The sequence below is a fragment of the Lonchura striata genome, chromosome 6 (assembly GCF_050655825.1).
Source record: "Lonchura striata isolate lonStrDom1 chromosome 6, ASM5065582v1, whole genome shotgun sequence".
Lineage (NCBI taxonomy): Eukaryota > Metazoa > Chordata > Aves > Passeriformes > Estrildidae > Lonchura > Lonchura striata.
Window position 1 is genome coordinate 30,056,590 of NC_140708.1, and position 25,432 is coordinate 30,082,021.

Sequence of the window (25,432 nt, forward strand, 5' to 3'; positions counted from 1 at the left end):
GACCCCTTTCCACCCCAGCACTGAAGTGGCAGGTTTTGGGGTAGGTGGCCACTGACTGCAGGGATCTCTGGGGAGGCAGAGTGAGTGACATCTGCCCATCAAGGAGCCAGAGCTGCTCCTGGACAGCGCTGGCACTCCAAGGAGGGGATGATGCCATGGGGTTTCACACCCCTTCCCTCTCCCTGCTGGCAAAGGAGTGCAGGTGATATGGAAAGGAGCAGTGCCTGGGAGCACCCCCACCTTTTCTGCCACAGCAGGAGCCTCCTTGGGCTGCCCTCCCTTGTACTTCCAGGAATAGAACAATTGCTTTCCAGAATGGGTGAGGCTGTGAGAAAGGGAGAAGATGGCAGAGAGTGGATTATCTGTTTCTGACACAGAAGAGAGAGACCCAAGGCAGATTTCTATAGAAAGGGAGCTCCTCCAGAAAAGAGTTAAGGTGCCGAAGTGCTTTCTAAATCTTTGTCTGGTCAATAGGTAGCAAAGGAGCAGAGGCCAACTCTGCAGTCTCATGTCAAGGAGAAGAAAAAGATTTCCTTGTACTTTTTTTTGCTTTAATACTTCATAATTTAAATGATTCATTTTGCAGTCCTCAGTCCTACTGATCATGGAAGAAACTCCTGAGAAAATCACATCAGAGGCCCCTCTTTTCCTGTCCTGCAGCACGAATTGTTAACACAAGACCTGTGCAGACGTGTATAAAGCTCTTACAGAGTGAGAATATTCACACTTGGTGCTATCCAGAAAGAAGTGGCTGACCTTGAGAGAGTTATTCCAGCACAACTTGATTTTGAGACAAGCTCTTCAGGACACAAAACCTGTCATCAAGGAGACTTAAATACAGATGACTGAGAACTTTTCCCCAACCATTTTCTTGATTAAACAGGCATTTCCATTTTAAATTGGATGGAAATCCAGAATATTAAACATTTAGTTTTCTGACATAAACTTGGCATTTTTTCATCAAAACTGTTTTGATTTCTGCTGATTATAGATCCTTCTTTTCAGTAGAATCAAGGGATCTGTGCCCAGGGTGTGCTGCCTTCACCTCTGTGACAGCCTGTTATCACCTGGGAGGATCCACACAGCAGGCAGGGTGAACCAGGACCCAGGGCTAGCTCAGCTGACAGCAGGGCTGTGGCCAAACAGAGAGAGAAAATGCAGACCTGTAAACAAAGACACAGAAAGGTTTCAGATTTATCCTCTGTGCCCTAGCAGGGAAGCTTGGTTACTATTGAACTGTCTTACTTTTGCCATGTGGCTGGAAGTAATTCATCTTCAGAGCATGGTTTGACTGATGTAGCTTGTCTGTGCAGCTCAGATTAACTGGGAGGAAGGCAAGGTACAGCCAGTGGAGTGGCTGCAGGACTCACAGATGCTCACAGAGCAGTGCAGTAATACCTTGGAAATCTCTGTTTAAGAAGTCTAAGATTTCTGAGGAAGAGCAAGCAAAAATAAACCTCCAAGTCTTATTTTAGACAGATGAGGAAACATTATACAGGACTGCCCATGACATTTTGAATTAGCAAGTTGTTCTCAAACAAGGTGTAATGGGAAATCAACCTTGATGAAAGCAAACAACACCTTGTGTTTCACAGCCTGTCACTTGTCTTGCATACCACCCCAGAGAAAGGCACCGAGAAATTTCTCACAGAAACAAATTTAGTCTCCAATGAAACTTCATACTGACAGAAATACACCCACTACTACCACTTCTCTCCTTCACAGATATATTATCTGTTCCGTTTTCCTTTCAGGATTAACAAGACAAAAACAAAACACTTTCTGTTGCACACACCTTCAATCTATCTGTTGTTGTAAGTCTACACACATGGAGGTGAACTTTAAATTAGGAGTGGGGAAAGTAACAAAGTGAGAGATGTTTGTTTTCCATGAGCAGCAGGAGCAGAGCCAAGAGAAGACCTTTCTGAAGAGATGCTCTTGCTCACACGAGTCAGATGGGTTTGGACAAGCCCCCATTAATGACACTTGATCCAATTTAATTGGGAGCTGCTTCACCCATGGGCAAGTGCTGGCCTTTCCCAGAGCTGCCACATGCCCAGCCATCAGCCCAGATTTCCACAGCACTCATGTTGTCTGAGCAGGTGGTAGCTCCTTTATAATTCTCTGCAGGTTCCTGCTTAAGGCACTTGTTTAGTTTGCTTCACCTTAGACCTGGCCTTAAATTTACTGACAAGTTTATAGAGACTGAACCTGTCAAACCTCTGAATCTCAGAGTAACTCAGTGATTCTCATAGACCTCATCTCCAGGAATCATGTGATTTTGATCTGATTCCCTCTTTTACAAAGTATAGAATTAATAATTACCATGCTTTTGGAAAAAAGCTGCAAAAAAAAAAAATGGTCAATATATCTTACAAACAGAAAACCAAAGTTTTTTTTTTACAAACAGAGCCAAAGTTTTTATGCTCTATTTATAAAATGGGTGCTTTGTACCTGCAGAAAGACAGAGAGGCAGCCTGAGCTGCTTCCCCAGAGCTGTGTGCTCAGCAGAGGCTCAGCAGCATTTGAGCAATTTAGCACTTTCCAGGAAACCAGACAAACTAACACAGCCTGTTTATTTCCTCTTTCTTTCAGTACTCCTACGCTGGTGCCTCTGTAAACGAAAATATTGATGGATCTGAAATATGTACAACATAGACTCAGAGTCCATGGCAGTCACCCCCTAGCAAGCTGTTTCTGAGGCTGTTTTTTGGGTGAGACCATGAATCATTTTATGTCTTTCTCTTACTCCTTCTTTTTTTTTTTTTTTTTTTTTTTTTTTTTGTGTATCTGGATATGCCCTCTGCTAACGTGCCAAATAACTGCAACCAGCTATGCCATGGAGGAAGAAATAGGAATGTTCACTCTACGGTAAGATGCTTGCAGAAGACTTCAAGAGTCAGTAAAGAAACAATTTCCCTACTTAAAAAACAAAACAAACAAAAACAATAAACCAACCAATCAGGAAAACCCCCAAACAAACAAACAAAACAGCAAATTAAAATAGGGCCAGCCTACCAAATTTTCAAAATGTCACTGAAATTTCTGATGATCCATTTAATTTCTAGAGCGTCTGAGCCTTAATTTCAAAGCAACACCTTCCATCAGAAGACTAATTCCAACAGAAGGCTTAAAAACTCACTAGGGAGAGGTTAAAGTGAGAAAAACAAGGAGCCAGGAAATTGCTCATGGAGCCCAAACTGAGTGTATCTTATCCAACCCTTTTGTGCCAATGTTTTCTGTTAGCAAACAGAGAATATTCCCTTTGGAGGACTTGCCTGGCACTGGGCATCATCCAGCAGAGGCCACAGAACAGTCATGCTGTAACTTCCCAGCAGGAAAATGGATTGTAGCAGCTCTATTAGTGCAAGATTCAATAAAACAACAATGAAACTTGTTTTTTTTCAACATATGCAAAAAGATGATTTATTTTAGTTATGACTGGAGTGTTGAAATTTCTCAGTGTTAACCTGGACTCTCCACTGAGCCTTCATTTGGTCAGGAAGAAAGAACACAGCAATGTACATATTGTATATAGACAGAAATTTTCTTTTTCCTTTCAAACATTAACCCCTCTTCACCTTTATGCAAAATTCACAGCAACCAAAATCATTCCAGAGACAGCCTATTCCTGTAATTTCCTTTTCTTTCAGAAAGTACCTTCCTTTGTGAAAATATCTGGTAAAAATAATGGCTTCACCTTCAAGGTGTGTTAAATCACAGCTGGAAGCCAAAGATCAGATACATCCACCTGAAAAACCCTTTGAAACCCAAGCAGAGATACTTTGACATCCAGAAGGGATAGTGATTCATGTGATTACATTTTCTTTTCCTATTGTATCCCCATGTATTCACCTCTTAGGCTTCTCTGTTCCATCTCAACCCTAAGACCCCAATTAATCAAGACCCTGAATTTACTTCCTGGAAAACCTCCCAAAGCAGAGGGCCCTGTGGCTCTGCAAGACCCACATGATTGCTTTAATTTGCAATATTTTCTGTGTTATTAGCAGCAAATTCATACATTTATACCCAGAGAACAATGAATTTTTACAAATGAAATCAAGCCTAGAAAAAAGTTCCATCAGGGGTTTTGTTTTACCTATTTTGACAAACCAATGAACAGAATAATCCTCCCTCCCAAAAACCACAAAAGCCTCAGTACAAAGTAGCACTGTGATTTTGCCCTGCCCTGTTTCACAGTTCATTTCCTGTGCTCACCTCTTGTCCTGCTGCAGACAGGATGATTTTCACAAAGCATTGTTCTGTGTAACAGAACCACTCTTCAAGAGAACAGACCACACCGTGTTGTGGGGAGCACAGAGTCTAACAGAGCACTTTGGGAACAGACTGAATGAGGAGAGGAAGGGAACAATGAATAAAAATTTATATGTGTACAGAATTAGGAACAGGAGGGGAGAGAAAAATGGATCAGAAAGTGTAAAAATGTCAGAAGTAGTAAAAGGGCATTAATGAAACTTCAGGGTGGTTGCAGGGGTGATTTGAGGTAGGAACAAAGAGCTATGAAGGAAAACCTTGTCTTCTCATCCTGCCCTTTGCCTTCTGCTGCAAGAAATAAGTGACATGAAGGAATGTCATCTTTTGGCTTGTCCTGTCCTGTCCCCTGGGGCTATGCACCCACATAAAGGGTCTCCAGCTATTGACCTCATTTTCTGCCCAGGGTTTAGTCTCCTAAGACAGATCAATCTCCTTTAGGGCTTTTGGCAGGCATCTAAGAAGAGATATTATGTGAAAAATTTGAATTGCCACCCTGAGTGATAGGACTGATGGCAGACAGCAGAAAACCTGCTCCCTTCACCTTTCTGTCCTGTGCTTTGGAGACTCAGTAGCAATGAGGAGCTGCTGCTCTGCCCTACACAGAGATCATAAATATTTCCAGAAGGGAAAGGAAAAATCTGCAGACAAATATAATCCTTCTTACTCTGTGGATATACATAAACAAATGAAGAGGAAAATAGGAACATTGCACTCAGCAGGACATACCACCACAAGGGGGTAAGAACAAAATTGCCTTGCGAAGAAATTTAAAAAAAAGAACAAAATCTGAAACTATAAGAAAGTTGGGTTATGCACAGCTCTAGCCCATATCTCAGCAGTATATTACATTCCACTGTCTTGTTTTTCCTTTGGGTGTTTATTTGCATTTAAACCAGCCCAACATCTGGTGGAGGACAGCATTGCATGTTTCAATTCCTCCGCTTGGATAGCATCACTTTAGAATAAATGAGTGCCTGAATGCATTGCATTGGGAGTTCAGTGAATTGTGTAGCTGGGTTTTACACATTCATTTGGAGAGACAAGTGGGATTTGAAGCAGGTGATGAGGGAAGAGCTGCATGTATGGCTAACTCAACATGTACTACATATTCTGAAGAATGAAAAACATGGTGTGTTGCAGGCTAGATAGGAAAACATTTTAAAATCATGTCTCTGTGATAACAGAATAGCTTTGAGGAGAACTGCTGGTAAATCACAAGGAACCACACAAACAAGGAAAAAATGGGTAATGTTTGTTAATACCATGGCAACTCTCTGGACACACAGAATTCTATTTGTGACAATAGAATTCCTAGCTCTGTTTTCTATAAAGGCAAACAATTTGTTCAGCTTCTCTGCCTGTCTTTTGTGTTGGATTTCTAACAAAATGCCCTTAGTCCTGGCAAGTCAAGCAAGATGCATGGTGACATTCCAGCTTCCCTGAAGTGTTTTAGGAACTACCAATTGCACATCTATTCACCTGCTCATAATCCTCTTAGGCTTGTCTGCTGCAGACCACGGCATTCTGTTACCCCTCACATGGTTTCTGCACAGGCTCTGATACCCAGTGCAGAACTAAAGTGTGTCCCATCTTCCCTCCTGATCTTGAACTGTTTCAGAGGCTTAGTCAACATAAAAGATTTGGATTTCCTTAAGTGGAAACAACCTGAAAGATAATTAAAAAGGAATCAGCTCTTAGAATTATTGTGGTGAAGATATGACATCCAAGTGCATGGCATGGAGCATTCTAGACAGAATAAACTACACAGGAAACAATGCATAGGAGTCCCTGAAGAGAGGACAGCTGGCAAGCACGGAGTCAAGAATTTAGGTCACCAATTGCATACCAAAAAAAAAAAAAAAAAAAACCAAAAAAAACCCTCAAACCATTCAAAGGTTTCAATTTTTCTTGCAAACTTACTTACATGTTAAATTGGAGCATTTGCTTTCCTCAAACCTCAGGAAAAGTACTACTTCTTCCATTATAAGCAATTTAATTCTCATTAAAAATTGACATATATCCTTTAATAGGCTTTTGCACACATATTTATATATCTGTGCTTTTTTGAACCACCCTCTGGAATGTCCCATGTCCTCCTTGTGATCTGTATAGCCCAGAACTTTTTAAAGGAAAAGCAGAAAGAGAATATAGTAGCAGGTAGATGTACAGAGCTGTCTAAGCTCATTCTGGGGCTGAAACACATCTAGTTCAACTTCAGTGATATATTGAATATATGGCCAAGCAATGGTCCCCTACTTCTGTTAGAAAAACAAGAGGAAAAAAAAGGGAGAGGAGACTTGGTAAAATGTTCTGGTTCAGGAACCTAACATCTGGCCAGGTAGGAATTTCATCAATTAGAGCAGAGCAAAACAGAAATCTATGTAAAGCCATCTGAGAATTCTGTAACTCTCCCTTTCCCTAAAAATTGCATTGATTCCACGGGGCACAGAGCTGCAGCACAGAACTATACTGACAAAAATCAGGAAAAAAGTTTTTTCAGATAAATTGAGGCTTTTTCTGTGCTCAGGAATTTATGGATTACTTAAAACCAAAAATCACCGAGAAAACATTTTCCACTTGAGTATTTCTGATGAGCAGCAGTAGTTTTGCTTTCACTGTTTAAAAATGACACCTCTTTATATACATTCCATCCAAACAAGGACAACTTGTTGCTTTTTTCCTTATTTTTGCAGAAGCAAGCATCCCTAGAGCTTTCCAGTGCCAAATCTCTTCCCAGTACATAATCAAAACCAAATCAGCATCAAAGAAGTAGCAGTAACAATGATTGCATGATCTCCTGGCTTGGTAGTTACCTTTCTTTCCTTGTGGAAAGAGTATTTTGGGCCTTAGGGCTGTTGCTTTTATTTTACTTCTGTATTTTTGATTTCAGAGAGATTTTGCATGTAATGCATTTCACCAGAGAGGGGCTGTATGGCCTGTGTCTCAAGCAGTTACAATGAAAAAAATGATCAGGTGATGTTAATTCCTTGGTAGATGCTACAGATAAGTGAAAAGCCTTGAGAGTCCACACTGATAAGGGGTCTGTCAAGTCAGGGAATAAGGAAAAGTGTAATATTCCTGGAAGTGCTTTAAATTGCCTTTTTATTCTGACCTACTTTTCTTGCAGTTTTAAAGGTTTTCTTGGTGATGACAAGGGTGAAACGAAGAGTGACTAATAAGAAATCCAGCTTCAGGAAATTAAGTCTAGCTTGTCCTGGTGGCTCTGAGAAATAATGTCTGATTTACTATGGCTCTTCATTCATATTTATTTAGTCCTATTGCTGTAAGTCTTGGTACTCTGAGCATTATCTGCAGGAACCTATCAAAGATTGCAAATTACCCTCTATCCAAAAATCTCATTTATAGTAGAAGGAGTTCTCCAACTTTAACCATGGCAATCACTTAAAATAGGATTATTGGTGGTGCAGGATAGTTTTTTGAGCCTGTATCAGTTATGACTGTGATAACCTATTCTAGGATCTTGTCTGACATGAGTGTCCAGCTGTTCTCTTGTCTTCACAACATTCAGAAGTGCAAGTTTTCAACCATTCCAGCTGCTGACCACAGCTCAAATTCATTCCACAGTACTCCAGATACTTCCACAGGATACTCTACCTCCTCCACTGGAAATCAGTTTCATCCCATATCCCCTTTTCTCTTGAATATAAGAGAAAGAGATCCCTTCCTGAATGTCTTGCAAGTCATGGCCAATTTCTTGAGGTGCCTCCTGACACCTGAAGAAATTAAACACCCAAGTTAGACACTAAAGAGAGGCAGGACAAATTTAGCTCATTGGTTCCAGCTCCACTGCGCTGTGAGCCACCTCTCAGGGCTGCTGCTGACTTCCAGCTCTGGTTTGTGCTGAAGATTAATAGAAAGTGGTTGTGGAAACATGGCACAATTCCAATTTCCTTACTTCCTTATTTTTTGCAAGAAAAATATAAGGAAAATTAATAGGCATCACTAAGTAGCAGTCCCGTGTGCTGGAAAACTGAATGAGTAACAAGTTCCTTGTGCATGGGATAGTCCCAGACAAAACTGTAGGTTCAAGTCTGTAGTTTCCTGAATACTGACAAGATTTCATCAAAGCACAGGAAATGCATCCCAAGGATAAAATATAAACAGAATAAGATTCCTAAGATATTGCATACTAAATCCCAGCAACCAGAAAAAGAAACTATAGGTTCTTTCCATTTCCTTGTCTTCTCCCTGCATAGCTCCCTGCTGGGTTCAGAACTTCCCCTGTGTCTTGAACATCTGTAGGAATTAAGGTTCTCTAGAGCTTTTGATTCACTTTTAAATTCCAATCCCAGGAAGCACAGTTTTGTATATCACTTCCATTAAACAAACTAGGCTACAATTCAGTCAAGACTTCCTGGTTCTAAGTAGCTAAGTTGATGGTTTCAGAGAGTTTACAGACTATAACATGGGGTTATAGAAAAACTCAACACCTGCATTTACATAATTACTTTTTAATTATACTAAAATTTTTGGGAAGAATATTCCAAGTATGCGTATGTCTTTAAGTAGTATTAAAATAAGCCCAGCTAAATGAGCTCTCAGGGATAGACAGAGAAATGAAAAAAAAAAAAAAAACCAACAAAAAAAAAACCTGTTCAATGAGGTTTTTGTATAGTTTGCTTTGATTTTAAACCTTCAGGTAATGCTGTGGATAGAGGTGTTAGTCAAGGAAACAAAACTGTGGCCACAAAGTACTTGTGTACCAGAAAAATGAAAGATATAAATTTGAGCAGACTAACATCCACATTTACATGACTTGAATAGTAGATAGATAAGCCCTATGAAGTTAGAACACTTCCTTAAACAACTGCATTATATGGAAACATTCCTACTGAGGTATAAATTGGCACTGTAAAAAGAGCAGCAGGTGCTAAAGCAAATCCCACACTCATTTATTCAAGATGAAATCTTGCCAAACCACATAGATGTCAAATTTGCTGCTCCCAGTAATACTGGGAGCTGTTCTATTAAGGGCTGACTTCCACAGACAGAGAAACCCTGTGTTGTTTTCCTGCAGTCAGGCACAGCCAATTGGACCTGCAGTAAAATGAGTGCTTTCCAAGCGTGCAAAGCACTGCCTGTTTTTCAGCCCCATGTGGTACCAGGCTCTTCTCCAGAACCAGGGGGTGTAGTAAAGTGATTATGGGATTCTGTGACTGATGGCTCCATCACATGTCTGAGATTCATGGCTCACATAGCCACGCTTCAATGATGGGTACTGGTCTGTCTGCAGAAAATGCAAAGGAATTTGCATTTTAATGTAGCTCCACCAACAGCAGAAAAGGGTTAATGTTAGTCATCTTAATTTGCAGAGTGCAAAATAAGGGCCTAAAGACAATAGCCACAGCTTGATGCTATGTGTGCTGATTTAATATGGCATCTGAGCCTCTTCTGTGGAAAAGTCCTCAGTGGTCTGGTTAAACCACATACCCTCAGGCTCCCTGACTCTTAGGTATCTGTTCACACTGAGTCTCAGCTTTCTGCTCTTCCGTTTCACTGTTTCTTCTGTTGCCTTTGGCTATCAGCTTGCTTTGTGCTTTAAAAAAAGGCAGCATTGCCTCCAAGGATATTTCAGGCTTTTCTTCTTTGCAAGATAGACAACCTCCAGTCTATTCCTTAACTAGAGGAAAAAGGCTACCCTTTTAGACTTTCCATTCTTTTAAGGACTAACATCCCCTTATTCCTCAATTTCTTTTCTCTTATTTACCATGGACATCCGTTTAATACTTTAAGTGCTCTTTTTTCAGAATACAAAGGTTTTAAGACCACTCATTTAGATTATAAAATAAGGTTTCACCCTGCTACCTTATGTGAAAGAACTTGGGTTTTAGTGGCTAGCTTCTCTCCCTTGCCAAAATCCTCCTGCAGCTTTCCTGAAGAAATGGTTCCTCTTCTGTGCTTGTTCATTGGGTTCTGCAGCTTCATTTCAGACAGATGAAATGGGCTGTGCTTTCAGCCCTGCAGTCCAGGTGGCCATGAAAGAGGCACCAGGGGCTTTTGGGGTGAAGCATTTTGTCATAAGCAAGCCATGCTTATGGAAGCCATATTTCTGTTTTCTAAACACAAGTAATAAATTGTGAGAGTACATCTGTCTTTCACGTAAGTCATAACATTTAAAGGTGTATAGATTATAGACACTAGAAATGTCCCTGAAGTTGCCCATGACCCCTTCTTAGGGAGGGGAACATATCTGCTTTTTTTTTCATAGGGTAAGTTCTAACATATGGCAATACATTGCTGACTTGTTCAGTCTTAGTAAAAAAAACAAAAACAAAACAAAACTGGAGATGAGCATGGAACTGGTTATCAGCTCACAATCAAGAATGTGTACTATACATTCTTTTATACATACTATATCCTTTTCCCCTCCACATCTTGAAATCAACAAAAGTTGGTTGGAAAATGTATTAACAGAGACAAGCACTGAGCACAAGAGAAACCATAGAAAAGATTCCAACACCATTCCCCTTCCAGTGTTCAGATGACTAAGAAAAAGATTTTTTAAAGCAGAACATTTTTCCCTTTCAGCTAATTTACACGAGCAAAAATCCCAGACCTTTTTAAACCACACAGAAAAGCTTTACAGCAAATGAGTTGTTACCAGACCAAAGAAGCCTGGTTCCTGCTGTTGCAAGTGGGAAAACTCTGAAAACTGTCTCATTATGTTATCAATATTGATCCTGAACCAGTTAGGATTCTCCCTCTGCTAGTTCTTCTGAGAGGCTTTTCCAGAGCTCTTTTCTGCTGCTTAGCAGTTTTCTCCCATTTATGAGCCTAAATTATTATCTTTATTTTGCCATTGCTTTGCTCCTGCCCGTTTTACTTCTCTGTTTCACAGCTTCTTCCAAATAAAACCACCATCCTGGATCTTTGTCAACTGGCAATTTGAGACAGATTTTATTTCAGGCCTGGTCTAGGGCCCACTTAAGTCCACAGGAGCCTCTGTTGAGTTCAGAACGTTTTCCAAGTGGGCCTTTATAGGCCATCCCTGTAGTCAGAGCTGGTTATTGGTGTTCTAGCTGGATATTGGAGTTCTATGCTGATAAACCACTGTGCCTGACAAAATTCTACTGCAACATATACACTGCAGAATCCTTCGTTTACCAGCTTTTGTTGGCCAGTTGAGGAAGGAAAGACAGGGAGGCAGAATATCCAGCATTTCAATAAGAAGTAGGATCTCACAGACAAAAAGGAAAGGAAGAAAGTGCTATGAAACACTTCCTTATGAAGTCATTATGGCAACATTACCTCTGGAATTATTTTACTGCCATTTGTCTTCATTTCATTCCCCTGGTCACTTGGGCACTGTACAAAACCAACATTCCTGGGAAGAAAAACACATAAATGCTCTTTTTGAGTTAGTTTTTTTTTTTCATATCACCCAACACTTACTTTTTTATCACCTATAAGAGGGAAACTCTCTAATTCTCCCAAGGTCACATTACCATCAATTATAATGAAGTATTTCAAAAATGTAGAGCTATTTGGTTGCTATCAAATACATAAGGGGTCCCTCATTTTAGCTTTTTAGAGTTTTCTCAAGTGTCACTGAACAAAGCTCTATTTTACAGTTATAAAGCAATCATTTGACTTGTAGAGCTAGAACCACTCCACCTTAAGAGGTCAAAGCAATACACTTGTAGTAGTAACAAAGCTGTTGTCAGTGGATTGTTTGGCCAACATCACAGACTGTAGAAACTTAAGGGATGATTCATGGAGATAAAGTAGTCACATGAAGCAGCAATGTTAACTGCAAAACTAACTTGAGACAAAAGTAGCTTGAGACACAAACAAGCTCTAAGGAAAAGACTGGCTCAGTTCAGGATTTAATGTGACCTAAACCCAGCACAACAGAAGGGAAAGTAGAAATGGTGTGAGCTGGAACAGCACAGTGGTAAGTCCCAACAACTCCAAACATATAAAATCCACACTAACCCAAAAATTCCTCGGCACTCTTCCCAGAAGAGTCAGGCTTGTTTGTTGTTTGTTGCTTTCCTCTGTAACTCCATACTCAGTTAAGGAGTTGATTTAACTATTTAAATGTTTGCAATCATTAACCTTTCAATGAAAACACACCTTCAGCTTATTAAGCTCATTAGCCTGTAACAAATGAAGGTTTTGAACATGCCAAGGAGGAAAATATAACTGGATTCAGAAAGCAATTAGATGCATTTGGAGAGGATGATAGGTCTCTTGAGGACTGTTCAGCACAGAGATGTAGCTACAGTCTCTGATTCAGGAGGTCCCCAGGCTGCAGGGTGGCTGGTTACATCAAGGGAACAGCACACTTGTTTTTCTGGCTCTTACCCTCTCTGTTACTCTGTGGCCTCTGGGTCAGGTAGTTCTTTGATCTGCAGCTTTCTCATGAACTATTAATGCATGGCCAAGAGCCACACACAGTGTCAAACTAGCCTAAAGAAAGTAGGAGAAAGCTTTGGTTTTCACCTTACAAACTAAACTGCAGTGATACAAACACTAGAGCTGAAGCTCTCCACAAGTCTCGCTGTTGACCAAATAATGAACGTTACTCAGCATGGAACGTAAAAGCTGACTCAGCAGCAGCTGATACCAGAGTAATTAGCAAACACACAGAACTGTCACAAAGCATCTCAAGCCTTTGATTTTTTTTCCTTGACATTTTTCTTTTTTTTTTTCCATGGAGGCAGGAGCACCTTTGGCACAGATAGATTTGCACAACTACACATCATAGAGGATCAGTTCTGAGTGCCCTGAAAACCTAGGCTCTGTCAGGAAGGAATACGTGGCTGTATCACCGTGCATTTTACAGTTTCAGACCATGTGTTGTTTTCTTGGGGGATCACTCTTCTTATCAAAGCTCTTTATGACATTTTCAGGACATGCCTCTCCTCTTCCCTCCAGGATTTCTCTCAGGAACAAAGCTTCACATGCACAGATTTCAGCTCTGCCACATGTTTTTCAGGTGCCTGCTTCAAATATCAGCAGTACACTTACAGGTGAAGTTTTCAGTTGTCAGATGGCACAGCTGCCTGACAGACTGAAAACAACACCAAAATAATCGGGAGCTATTCAAGCTACTCCTATGATTAGTGAGAGGTAAACAGTATAAATCCACTTCCAGCATAGTTTTTATTCCAGTTTTCATGTTTGCCATGCACTCTAAAAATTTCATATCTTCAATCTTGTGTGCTCTTAATGCCCCAGAGTAATGTTATTGCTGAAGCAAATGCTAAATCTCAAGGAACCACTCAAAATCACCGAGCCAACTGTGCATCTGTTTTATCCCAAAGAAAGCTAAGGAAGAGGAAGAAAAAGAAATGAAACCTTTTGTTCTCAGTCATTCAGCCTGAGCTCTGTGTACTGAACTTCAACCTTGGGCCTAAGAAAAATGTTGCTCTCCTAGTGGCTGGGATTATCTGTACTGTCCACAATAACACATGGATTTAAAACTCAGAAGAAGCATTAGTGTAAGAGACCTCTCTGCTATCAGGCCAAGCACAGTTGGGAGCATGTTGATTCTGACGGGTTTTTATTGGCATACCCAAGCCACTTACATGAAGGAAAAATCTGTGTCCTTCAATCTCCTCTGAGTTGCACATGCCAGCTGTGACCAGAAAAAGAAGTGGGTGCATGTTTGTATTCTGTTTCAAGATCATAATCTTGTGGAAAGTTGTCTGGAAAGCCCAATTTAACTTTCTGAGGTTTCAGATTTTATGCACCACTGCATGAATTTCTGACTGTCCACACCCAACTCACATAATGCAGATGGTCTCAAACATAGTTTGGTTGCTTTTACAAAAGAGTACTCACATCTGGACTGTGACAAAATACTGCACAAGAAAGGCTTAAGACACTAGAGGCTTTAGAGTTCAAGTGTTTTGGGGGGTTTCCCCCCTCATTTCCTGAGACTTCATCTGAGGAGACAATGGTATTGTTGATTTTAAAAATACAGATTTGACAAGCAGAATAACATGCTCCATATGCCTGGTCAGTTTGTTGAAGAGCCCAAAATGTGTCTCTGTTGAATATAATGAACGAAGAATGATAGATGATGTCTCACACTCCCCAGCTTGTAATTGAACAGGAGGGAGAGGCTGCGGGGTAAAGAGTGGGGAAAGCATCCTCCAGGCACAAACCCTTGAGGAAGAGACGCCAGTTGCTCAAAAGGAGTTTTAACATCTCTGACAAGAGGACAGCAAGGGAATGGAGAAGTAAGCAAAACAAAGCACTGGAAGGGCATTTTAACATTGTGTTAGTCAAATGAGTGGATAAATGATGACTGTATATTGGCTGGCAGTGGGAGGGTTATAAACATTAGAGAGACAATTGCCGCTAAATGAGGTGTATCCCAGGCAGCTGTCCTGATGCATTAGGAGGCTGTTTTCAAAAGAAAAGATTATCCCATCAGCATCAAAACAAAACAAAACAAAAAGATCTCTTCCACACAGCTCACATGCCATGAATAACTCAGCAGCAAGTCAAACCCTTCCAGAGGCAAGCTGTGCTCTGTCTGTCTCCTTTTGGCCATTATTTTAGCATTTTAGCATGGATGTGCTCTGTCTGTAAACTTTAATTATCAGAGCAACCATATAAGCACGCTAGCCTGCCTTGTTTACTGGGACTTTGGTCTTTTATGCCTCTGTGATCTATATGTGACAAATCTGAGAGCCTCCATGCTGGCCCAGCCACCAGTGGAGGGGCTTGGTTGATGATTCTCCAACTGTAACTATAACTGCATTGCTCTGATCCCCAAAATGAGCTTTCAAGGTCCCTTCTCTCTTTTTTTTTTTTTTAAACGATTTTTTTTCTTTTTTCTTTTTCATGCCATATAGATATCAGCTTTCTGTATTTCTTTAGTAGAAATTTTTAGCATGCTGATGTATGTGCAGTGCTATTTGAGGAAGAAATACTCACATTAAAACTAGCAGTGCTTGTTTTGTTGCTATTAACAATATATTCAGTTATTTCAAAGCACTTTTCTCCAATATGCTTCTGATTACATTATTTCACAGGCAAGGAAACAGGCAGAGATAAACACAGCATCTGTCCTGGGAAACAGTGTCACAGATAAAATACTATTAAAGATTTCTTAGTTGTAGGTCAGTGACCTGTCCAGAAACCCTGATTCTCTTTGGCATGTGGGGAAATTATGACCTAAAACTACTGTGGTTGCTACTTCAGTGAAATATTCTTACTTCTGAAACCAAGCTCATAACCAATAGTCCTTCATGTCCTTATTATGCTAGAAGCCTCAGTAATGCTGACTTCAGGGAATTGAGACTGGGTCTTCCCATTGCATTAACTGATGGATGCTGGCAGAAGGTTTTCAAGCCACATTTCTTTTCCAGCAGTCAGTAGATCAATAGTGATCCATGGTTCTCCCTCAGGTGCTCCACAGAATGATTGCAAACCCCTTTTAACCACCAAAAAATGTGTCTAGGCATAGCAACACAAAACCAAAATAAAGGAAGAGGCAAAGTCTACAACTAAGTTTTACTGGACTGGAAGCGAAATCTATTCTGGCACAAGATGGTACATGGTGTTTTAGCTAAAACACTTCACTTGCTACAGAGTGAGTTGTCTCAGAGATTTGTATAAGAGTGCTGAAAGGTAGGATGCAGAGATTCTGCCACTATACAGCCCATCACCTTGGAAAGGAATGAGAACTACCTGCTGTTTACTGCTCTGACAAGAGAGAGCAGAGGGAATGTTCATATATCCCTTTGAAATGCCAAGATTGTCTGGAGCAAAAGAGCAGCTCAGTAGGATGGACTGCATAAACACAAACATTTTGCATAAACACAGCACTGCTTTCTATGAGCATTATTGCCACTGTGCTCCAATTGCATCCAGGTCTGCTCCAGGCCATCCTGGCAGCTGCAGCCATCTCTGGAGGAGGAAGCAGCTCTGGCCCCAGGGCACTGGAGCCAGGTGGGCAAAGGCAAGCACAACAGCTGAAACACAAAGAAAACCTGGCCTATGTTTTGGGGAGACACTGACCATTTAGGATAGAGCTCAATTCAGAATAAAAGTAAACCAACTTGTTAAATGTCCCATTTTCTGTCAAAAAAGGTGTCCAACTATATAGAAAGAGCTGGCCCAGCTGCATCTGGAAAGTAAAAAAATGCAGCCTTCTCCAAAGAGCTGGTCAGCAGCAGCTGCAGCAGGAGAGATGAGCTTCCTGAGGGAGCTGGTCTCCACCAGAGTGTTTTATTTCCCCCTCCAGCAGTGTCCTGTGCTGCCCGAAACTCTCTCAGGGCACAGTGGGCACTCAGCAGCCTCATGCCCACCTCCACCTCTGCACTCCCTGGGTGTCCAGACAATCTTTGCTCTGTACTGCCACAAGACTGGGCCCAGCAGAACAGGCTGGAAAGGCTGTGTGTCCCTTCTGAAATAGTGCTAGGGCCTTGACCTCCACTCTGGACTTTCAGAAGTCCCTTTTGGAGTCAGCTGATGTAGGAAAAGCAGCAGAAATGAAATTCTGGCATAGGCTTGGAAAGCGTGATAGTGGCAGTGAAGGAGAAAGTCTTTAAACCTGGTAAAAGGAAGCATTTTCCTTGTGACTGAAAATAACTTGGCTTCTATCTACAGTTCACTATCCCCTACTAAGGGAACTCTGTAGGGGTGTTGCCAAAAGCACCTAATGAAAATCCCTCACCTATCTGGGTAGCAGAACAGCTGCACTGCTTGAGAAAAGGGAGGATCTTGGCCCCAGTATATTCTGCTTTTCCACATAGCTGGGAGGAGGGAATGGGAATTACTTTCTCCATTGCATATCCTTTGAAAATTTTAGTTTTCCTGGGGGATTGTTTCCATCAAAAATTTCACCTGCAATAATTTTCTTTCTCTGTGCCCCTCTGCCCCACTTTCTCTCCCTTTTTTCAGCAGCTGAATATGAAACAACTTCAACATTGGAACAAAACTTTTTATTTCCTTTAATTTTGAGAAATAAAATCCTATAATTAATTTGATGAAAGCTTCTGTTTTACAGGGAAATTAATTCCTCCTTCAACCCTACTTAATTTAATTGCAGACACTAGAAAAATACTCATTCCTTCCAAACCTGACAGGTGACACCGGAAGGTGAGAAGGACCCACTATTACTTTCAATACAATCTTTTTAAAAATATGCTATGTACATGGAAACACTTATTCACCCATCAATTGAAAAGTTAATTTCTTCCTGCTGCCCTTCACCCCACTTTCAGGGCTCCCAAGCCAGCTGTGGCTGTGTAACATAACTGACTTTGCTATAAATAAGAGCTGAGGAAGTGGAAGAAATTAAGAACTCCTCCAGCCCTAAGGCTAAGTATCATTCTCCTATTTGTTTTTGTTGTACACTAGGCTTAATACTTTTTCTCGGCTGGTAACAGAAGCTAATATAGTACATAATCAGAGGGAAAGTATCACCTTACAGAAATCTCATTTCTTATCTCACTTGAAGTTGCAGTGGATACTGAAAATACTTTACTTTTTCATAGTATGTGGGGAGAATAGGGAAGAAACAATTCAAGGGAGGACTAAGGTCTCATTTGTATTAAAGAGTTGAAGCACTGCAAGTGAAAGGAGACTCAATCTTCTTCCCCCCCAACCATGTATGCTACCCTGTTGCTGAAAGCTAAGTAATTTCCATGGAAGACCTCAGCTGATGCACAAAACCCTAAATGCACTCTGTCTCTGGTGTGCATTTAGTGATGGATGCTCACAATCCACCTGCAGTACAGGCTTGCCTGTCACGGCAATGAGGTGAAGCTGTCTCCTTACCTACAGTATGTATTTGACCCTCTCCACAGCGCCCATCCTCTATGTTTGACTCCGCTTCCATCCTTCCTGTGTGATTGCTGGACCTGCAGGACACATCTGTCTGCATGGCCTGCTCTGCAGGAATTCAGCCTGTGAGTAACAACCTGCTCACAGAGAGCCTAGCTCTCCAAAATGGGTCAGGAGTCCAAGAGAGTGCAAGTCCCGGAGCACTCCCTTTTAACCAGATGATTTTCACAATTTATCCACTCATAATTCATCTGTGGTTGAAAAAAAAAAGGAGAAAAATATTCTGATAAAGGCACTCACATTAGGAAAGAAGCTAGTTAATCAATATAGTTCCTATACTTTCAGGAGTCTTTTAAAAAGCTGTAAATATCATAATAGAAAAAGGAAATTTCAAAAAAAAAGAACTAAGCTTGAACCAAACATTCATCAGTTTCAGTAGAAATTGGTAAAACTTAAACCACACAATCTCTGTCCTCCAAGCCAAGCCTCAAGACTCCTTTTCAGTCTCTGCTGTATTGGAGGGCAGACAGAGCTCAGCCAGCCACATCACCTGGCTTGTGAACAAATTTGTGCACTGATTATCTAGTTATCTAAATGAAATGAAAGTCTGAGATGAAAAATGGGGTGTAAGAGGAAAAACAAAAGCAAAGAGAAGTCCTTTTACTTCTTCAGTCAAAATCCTCCCCACTAATTTTTTGGTCTTTGGCACTTTCCATGTTAGACAGTAAAGATCTACAGTAAAGAGCCTCCATGGGGGCATTTTTTGCCTCAGGGTTGCACTCCGGAATCAGGACTGTCCTCCTGTCTCCTGGGGGATTGTCGAGTGTCCTGGGTGACACCAGGGGGTGACACCAGTGTCAGCCACAGGACCAGCCCCCTCCCTAAGGAGACAGAGGAATACCCTTGCTATACTACAACAAACCCCACACAGTGCCACGTACACCTCTTCTCTGAAGGCAGTTAAAGCAGAGGAAAATATCTGCAGAGACTATCCACAACTCTTACATTAGCTATTTCAGTTGCCAAGAAATTCTGAGCATTGCTGCAAGGACAAAGGACAGATGCAATGAGAGAGGCTAAGGGTCATGCTCAGACCAACCACTGCAATGCTGGAAATGAACCTAGCATAGGAAAATTCATGCAGTCTATGGATAATTCATATTCCCCTTATTCAAAATCCTATTCTACAGTGCATAACACTGAACATCGCTCCCTGTACATCCTGCTGATGAGGAAAAGCAGGATTGCAATCTGACATACCCCTACAAGATCCATTGGATTACAACTTCTTTTTTCTCTACGATGTGTGGAGTTGAAATAAAAAGGAATTTATTTTAGTGTTTGAAGTGCCACCATACAGCCCAGAATATGTCTGATTATTTATCTGAGGCAACACAGGAGATGAAGTAAAAGACAGACTTGTACTGACCCCCTTTAAGTAATCAACAATACCCCAACAACTTCCGAACATGATTTGAAGGACAAGAACTTTTTTTTATCTGTTAAGTACCTTTGATCTTTTCTTAAAAATATAAAGATAGTTCTTGTTGCATTCAATGTATATTTTAGCTCTATCTTTTGTATAGATGAGGGAATATTGAATAGTGCTGTCACTTTTGCAATGTAAGATGTTATTTGCAAGCCTTTATTGTCCCCTGAAATCTCAGGACCCTGAAGATATCTGATTTTGCCATATTCTTACATATTCTTCCACACACACTATATCTATATTCCAATATTTCAGGAGCAACTGAAAAATTCCAATCTCCTTTTCCATTCCTTTGTCTTCTCATGGGCAGCAACAGAAAACAAGTCAAAAGATCACAATGTGACTTTTTAAAACCTTCTGACTACTGAGCCAATATCACGAACTGTCTGGCAAGGGTTTGACTTGGGATTTATCCCTGTCTCAGCTTGGCAGTGTACGTGCTGGTCTACTTGTTAAAGCAGACAGATGCATGATCCTCAGAGCACTTTCTGTACTTCTCCCTGAATTGGTCAAGGCTTCACAGAAGCTGGGAGAGAGAAGTCCCTAAGTCTGTGTCTTGTGGAGCAGGATGCTTCTAGCAGTGCATGCTCATGGGAGGGAAGGGAAAAGATGCATATCATCCAGCTTTCAGTGCAATCAGAACCACAAGGCAAGTGCACTTCCTTAAAGGAGATCTTTATAGAAAAAACAAAAAGCCCTGCAGAGTGGCTTACCCTGGAGGTTATGCCATGAGAAGCCAAGGGCTACAAGTCTGATTAACAATAATGGCTCTGAGCCAGAAGCTTTCATTTGCACTGAAGTCCCATTTGTCCCTAGAAGAAGTGACTGAGAGGAAGGGAACGAGGGAAGGAAGGAGGAAGGAAGGAGGAAGGAAGGGAGGGAGGGACTACAGAAACAAATATTCTTTGTCTTGGAATTTCCTTCTCTCATACAGATGATTTTTTTGTTTTCTTTGATCACTTTCTAATTCAGGAGACTGTATCAAAACCAGATCTGTTCATATCTAACTGCCCTTTGAGCTGGGCCTTTGTGAAAGGCTGGGTCCTAGATCATTTCCAAAACAAACACAGCTTGGTGTTTGGAAGTGACTTCTTTATTCCATCACAAGCAATTTACCTTTCCAGCCATGTGGGAACTTGATGTAATCTTAAAGAGGCAGGGAAGAATGGTGTGCAGGAAAACCAGCTTGTGAGCTCTCCTAGGAAATCGTGTCCCTGCCTCCTGCCCACGGCCCCACACTCATCTCTGACCCAAGGCACGAGGCTGCACAGCTGCTCCAGGCACAAAGTCAGGGCTTCATGTGCCATTGTTTCTGCACTCTGGGCTGCACTGTGTCTCAGAGCAGCTCCCAGAGCAGCTTCATCAAGCTGCTAATGCCAACCAAGTAAATAATGCAAATATACATTAGTCTGATAGAGCGTAACAGCCCCCAAGTCTGTTGTGCTAAGCAGTCCTTAGCTGTACATTTGCCGGATCAATGGAGTGCTCAGAGCTTTGACACATAAATCAGTATTTACGTAAGTTCTTAAATAGCTATTAGAAGTAAAAGAGCGTTGCTGTCCATATATAGCAATTATATGGAATGAAACCTTCTCTCTTGTGTTGCTTGGTTTTATTTCTGTAGTCCCCAGAGCCCTGATCAGCAAAGGCCTTTAAACACAACTGAGTGAGATGAAGTCAGTGTCTGAGCTTCACTCATTTTAAGCATGACTTCAGCAGAATATGGAAAGTACTCAAGGATCAAACATATTCCCTTGGTATCCTTCCAGAGCAGTTGACACTACCCAGGACACTTGAATTATGTTTTGTTTTTTTGTACATGAAGGAAAAGAAAACAGTGTGATGCTGGTCTGCTCACTCTGGGGTTTTGGAGTTGGAGGAGGCAGGTGATTTTGACACTCAGGTCATCGATACAGGATAGGAGGTTCCAGTGATTGTAGACATTCTCTGAGAAAGCTCTTAGGAATCTACATGGTGGATGCTGGACTGAAATTCATTACTATTGTGACCACAAGTGATCTGGTTTTGCAGGTGAATCAGCTCATAAGATTTCTTCTTTCAGTCTTTTCTGTTGATAAGTAGGATGGTGGTTATCCACAGCATCTCCTCTCCTCTTTTTCCAAAGAAATCAGATATGCAATTTGGAGTACCAGATATCTGCAGCATTTTGGGTTTAGGCCAGATAAAGCAAAAGCTGTCCCTACATTTCAGGGGATATTGCCTTTTATGAGACAATGATTCCAGCTTGTCCAATTTCTTCATTGGATAGGATCTGGGAAAAGGTGAAATGAGAAGAAACATGCAGTCCAGGTCTGTTTGAGCTTGACTGTCAATGAAATACTCAACATTCCACAATTAACTCTTGGTCTCCAGAGTCCTGACTCTCATTTTCCGTGTCAAAGCATCAGCTGTTTGATGTGTCTTGTTCCAGACCCCAGTTGTGTTGATCGTGGCCTTTCTACACTACTCTGCTACAACCATTTAAATAATTAGTGTCTTATGCAAAGATTAGAACAATCTGCATAAATATATAAGAAATTGTAATAAACAGCATGTATGGCAGCAAAATATTAGTATAAGAATTCCAATAATGATCATGATTTATTAATGCCCTTGTCAGCATCTGCTGCTGAAAGCATTATGTATGCCTCAGTAGGATTTGCTTTTATTTGTTAAATGAAAGTCAGACAGACAACAATCATGTAATGAGAAGTATGTTGGTTTCTGAATCTCATCTTTTTAATGACTAAGGGAGAACTGCCTTATGCCCTCTCTGAATCTGTTCTTTCAGTATAACTTTATTATTAGCAATGAAAAACCTCTCTAAATTAATTTCTCAGTCTGTGTACTGTGTTCTTTCAGCTTCCATGGTTGGGCAAATCCAGCCCAACAAAGCTGATTTGGATATTTCAATGCCTGACTGTGAATTGAAGAGTAACATGCTATTTTTATATAAATCTCTCCAAAGGAGGAATAAGCAGAGGTGGGAGAGCTCAGAAACGGATAAACATCAGTTTTCCTATTCAGCTACCCCTATCACCATTCTGGGGAAACTACTGATGTTAAAAGGGAACTAAAATGAGGAATGGATGCATATTTATGCTGTATATATCATGGTGCTCATTTAAGCAGGCTATTTTACAATCATGACTGATATTTGCATTTTTGTTCACGTTTCTTTATACTTTCAGATGTCCTGTCATCTACCTGGATTTTCTCTCCAGGCATTTACTCCAGGGATCAACAAAGGAAAAAAAAAAACCAAACCCAGAAGAATAATTTATTTTCTCACATGGTGGACAGGAGAAGCTAAATTCTGCAAAATTATTAGAATTATTTATTCTAATTTTAATTGCAAAAGATCCTTAAGAGATTTAGTCCTTTACCTGTTCATTTCTGTATTATGCTGAAGTGCTTTAAGGTAGGGCTGACTGAAAAGCAAATTTTTACAGCTGCTGTGGAAATGACACATAACTTTTGCAGTATCTTCACTGCCCATGAGATGCAGCTTTTTCGGTTATGAAAAGTGCAGTGGCTAAAGTTTTAGAATCTCTGGATTCCCATTCCCCCAAAAACTTGATATTTAATGGTTTAATCATTGAACCTTAAGGCGTGAGAAAGAAATGTCTTGTCCTCTCCTGGGTTTAAATACTCAAATATCTTCACTGGGATGGAGGCCACCTCTCGCCCATCCTGCTACTCTACATTTCCTATCAGCTGTAGAGTATGTTTCCCTATTTGCATGCTGGGTCCTGGCTATCCCATTTGAATTAAACTAGATCCAGTTTCTTGCCAATTAGAAAAAGGAAAACCTTAGCTTTTCCCTCCTGAACCAAGCACAGGCATGGAATTCATAGCACAGCAGTGAACAGTATAATGAGTCTCAGAGAAGGTGGGAGCAAATATTCCTCAGACACTTCTGTGTTGCCTCGAGGCAGAGTTCCCATAGGCTGATGGAAGTAGGATGAGCAAGAAACAGATGGAAGGAGCCCTAATAAAACTGATTTCCAGATGTCCAAGTATCTTTCAAACCTTCAGGATCTCAGCCTAGTGCTTTGAGACCAGGATTAAAAGTTTGCTATCTTTCTGGCCACATCAGCAATGAGCACCTTAGACTAGAAAATGCTGGACAAGGTGATCCATTGATCTGTTAGTCAGAGCCCTACAGCAAATCCAACAGACAGCAGAAGATTTTCCAATGCAGTAGAAGCCTGTTAAACAGATTGCACTGGTGTACAGAAATGTCATTTTCTTAAGAGCCTTATAACACAGATAAATAGTGGTTTAAGGACAGAGGTGGCCTTTGCTGAACCTCATACATTCTTCTGATCTCTGTGAACCCTGCTCTCCAGAGGTTTATTGCAGATATTCATACAGCACTCTTTTTTAGATAAACAATAACAAAAATTGGCCCTTCCTGGAGCACATCATCTCTCGTCACACTTATTTCTCTATATATTTTGAAAGGTCTTTTTCTCAAAGGCATTTTATGAAATACCACTTGGTGTGATATCAGTGACATCTATTTTTTTAAACAGATTTAGTCTTCTAATCTGTATTGTTATTTCTGTACTGTTTTTATCTTTAGATCTCATATCTGTTTAGCCTCCTAACAAGTTTATACCTTCAACAGATATTTTTTTTCTTAAGGAGACATCTTAATTCTAATGGCTAATTATATTATTAACAAAGATCTGTTTCTTTAAGCTGTTGGAAACTTGATTTTTAGTAAGAAGCAGCAGAAAAATTATTAAGAAAAAACAAGACATGAAGAACTGGATATATTGCAGGGAAGCATAATATAAAGAATGGCAAACACTGTCATTGCTATGCTATTTTTCTATTGCTGCTCTTGTTGAGGAGAGTGAGCATGCAATAAAGATATGGGAAGATACAGCTGGTGCTCCAATAAGGGTGATGACTTTTGAGTAGCTCAGGGAAAAGCCACCAGGCACATGGAGCAGAGGGGAAGAGTTGCACTTTCAGTGTCACCAGGACAAATACAGCAACTACGGAAAGGAAAACAAAACCAGCAACAGGCTTTAGCTGCCTTCATTACTGGTTTTTTTTTGTTTGTTTGTTTGTTTTTTAATAAAATCCCCAGCATAGAGATGAAATTGGAAAGATAAAGTAGTAAAGCTTGTTCAGGTAACTTAAGAAAGTTTTAGAAAGATTGGAAGGATTAGAGGACAGAAGTAGGCAATTTTTTTTACATGTCATTTCTACTTGCATTGTGTTGCAACTGTTGCTAAGCAAAGTATGAGATGGTTTATATTGTCAGATTTATGTGGTAAAATTTAATGTTGTGCTTGTCCATTTTAAACACTGGAAATATCAATTAAATGTCAAACTATACTTGACTTCAATCCTAAATGGTTGTAAAAACTCTATACAAATTTAGAATAATTTAACCTTACTTTCCCTTTTCTCCCTGTCCTCCCTTGCTTTTGCAGTAAAACTCATTATAGGACATTGTTTGGGAGGAGCTAATTTGTTTTTTTTTTTTCCTTGAAGTCTGGCGATTCATTGGACTTTACATCACCAGTTAAATATTCTTCCCTTAAAAATCAATGGCTGAGGATAGAAATCTTACTTCAGTCTGAAGAGTCTGAGACTGAAGTTTTAATTATGGCTTGAAGTAATGTAATTGTGGATTTTAATGGCTCATACATCTCTTTGACGGGTCATCTGAGTTTATTGAAAGTTTTGAAAGCAATGAAATCAATTTCTTGGACAGTTAGTTAGAAAAAGAGAACACATTGATGCCAATTGGAACGTAGACATAATATCTCTTATACCTCTGTACCTTTGTGAGATGTTTTGCTTGTTGAGGGTTCTCACCAGAATTCTTCTAGAGAGAGCAAAAGAGGTGCCTGCTGCTCCTTCTAGTCAGTGATA

General features: G+C 40.5%; 1 long non-coding RNA gene across 1 annotated transcript; it reads right to left on the reverse strand.

Moving 5' to 3' along the window:
• Nucleotides 1-262: 262 nt before the first annotated feature.
• Nucleotides 263-18,133, reverse strand: LOC146767067 (uncharacterized). The gene is made up of 3 exons (XR_014956166.1): nucleotides 12,232-18,133; nucleotides 11,545-11,620; nucleotides 263-1,163 (listed from the first exon to the last, which is right to left on the reverse strand). It is a non-coding gene; the product is annotated as an uncharacterized LOC146767067 (long non-coding RNA).
• Nucleotides 18,134-25,432: the final 7,299 nt, after the last annotated feature.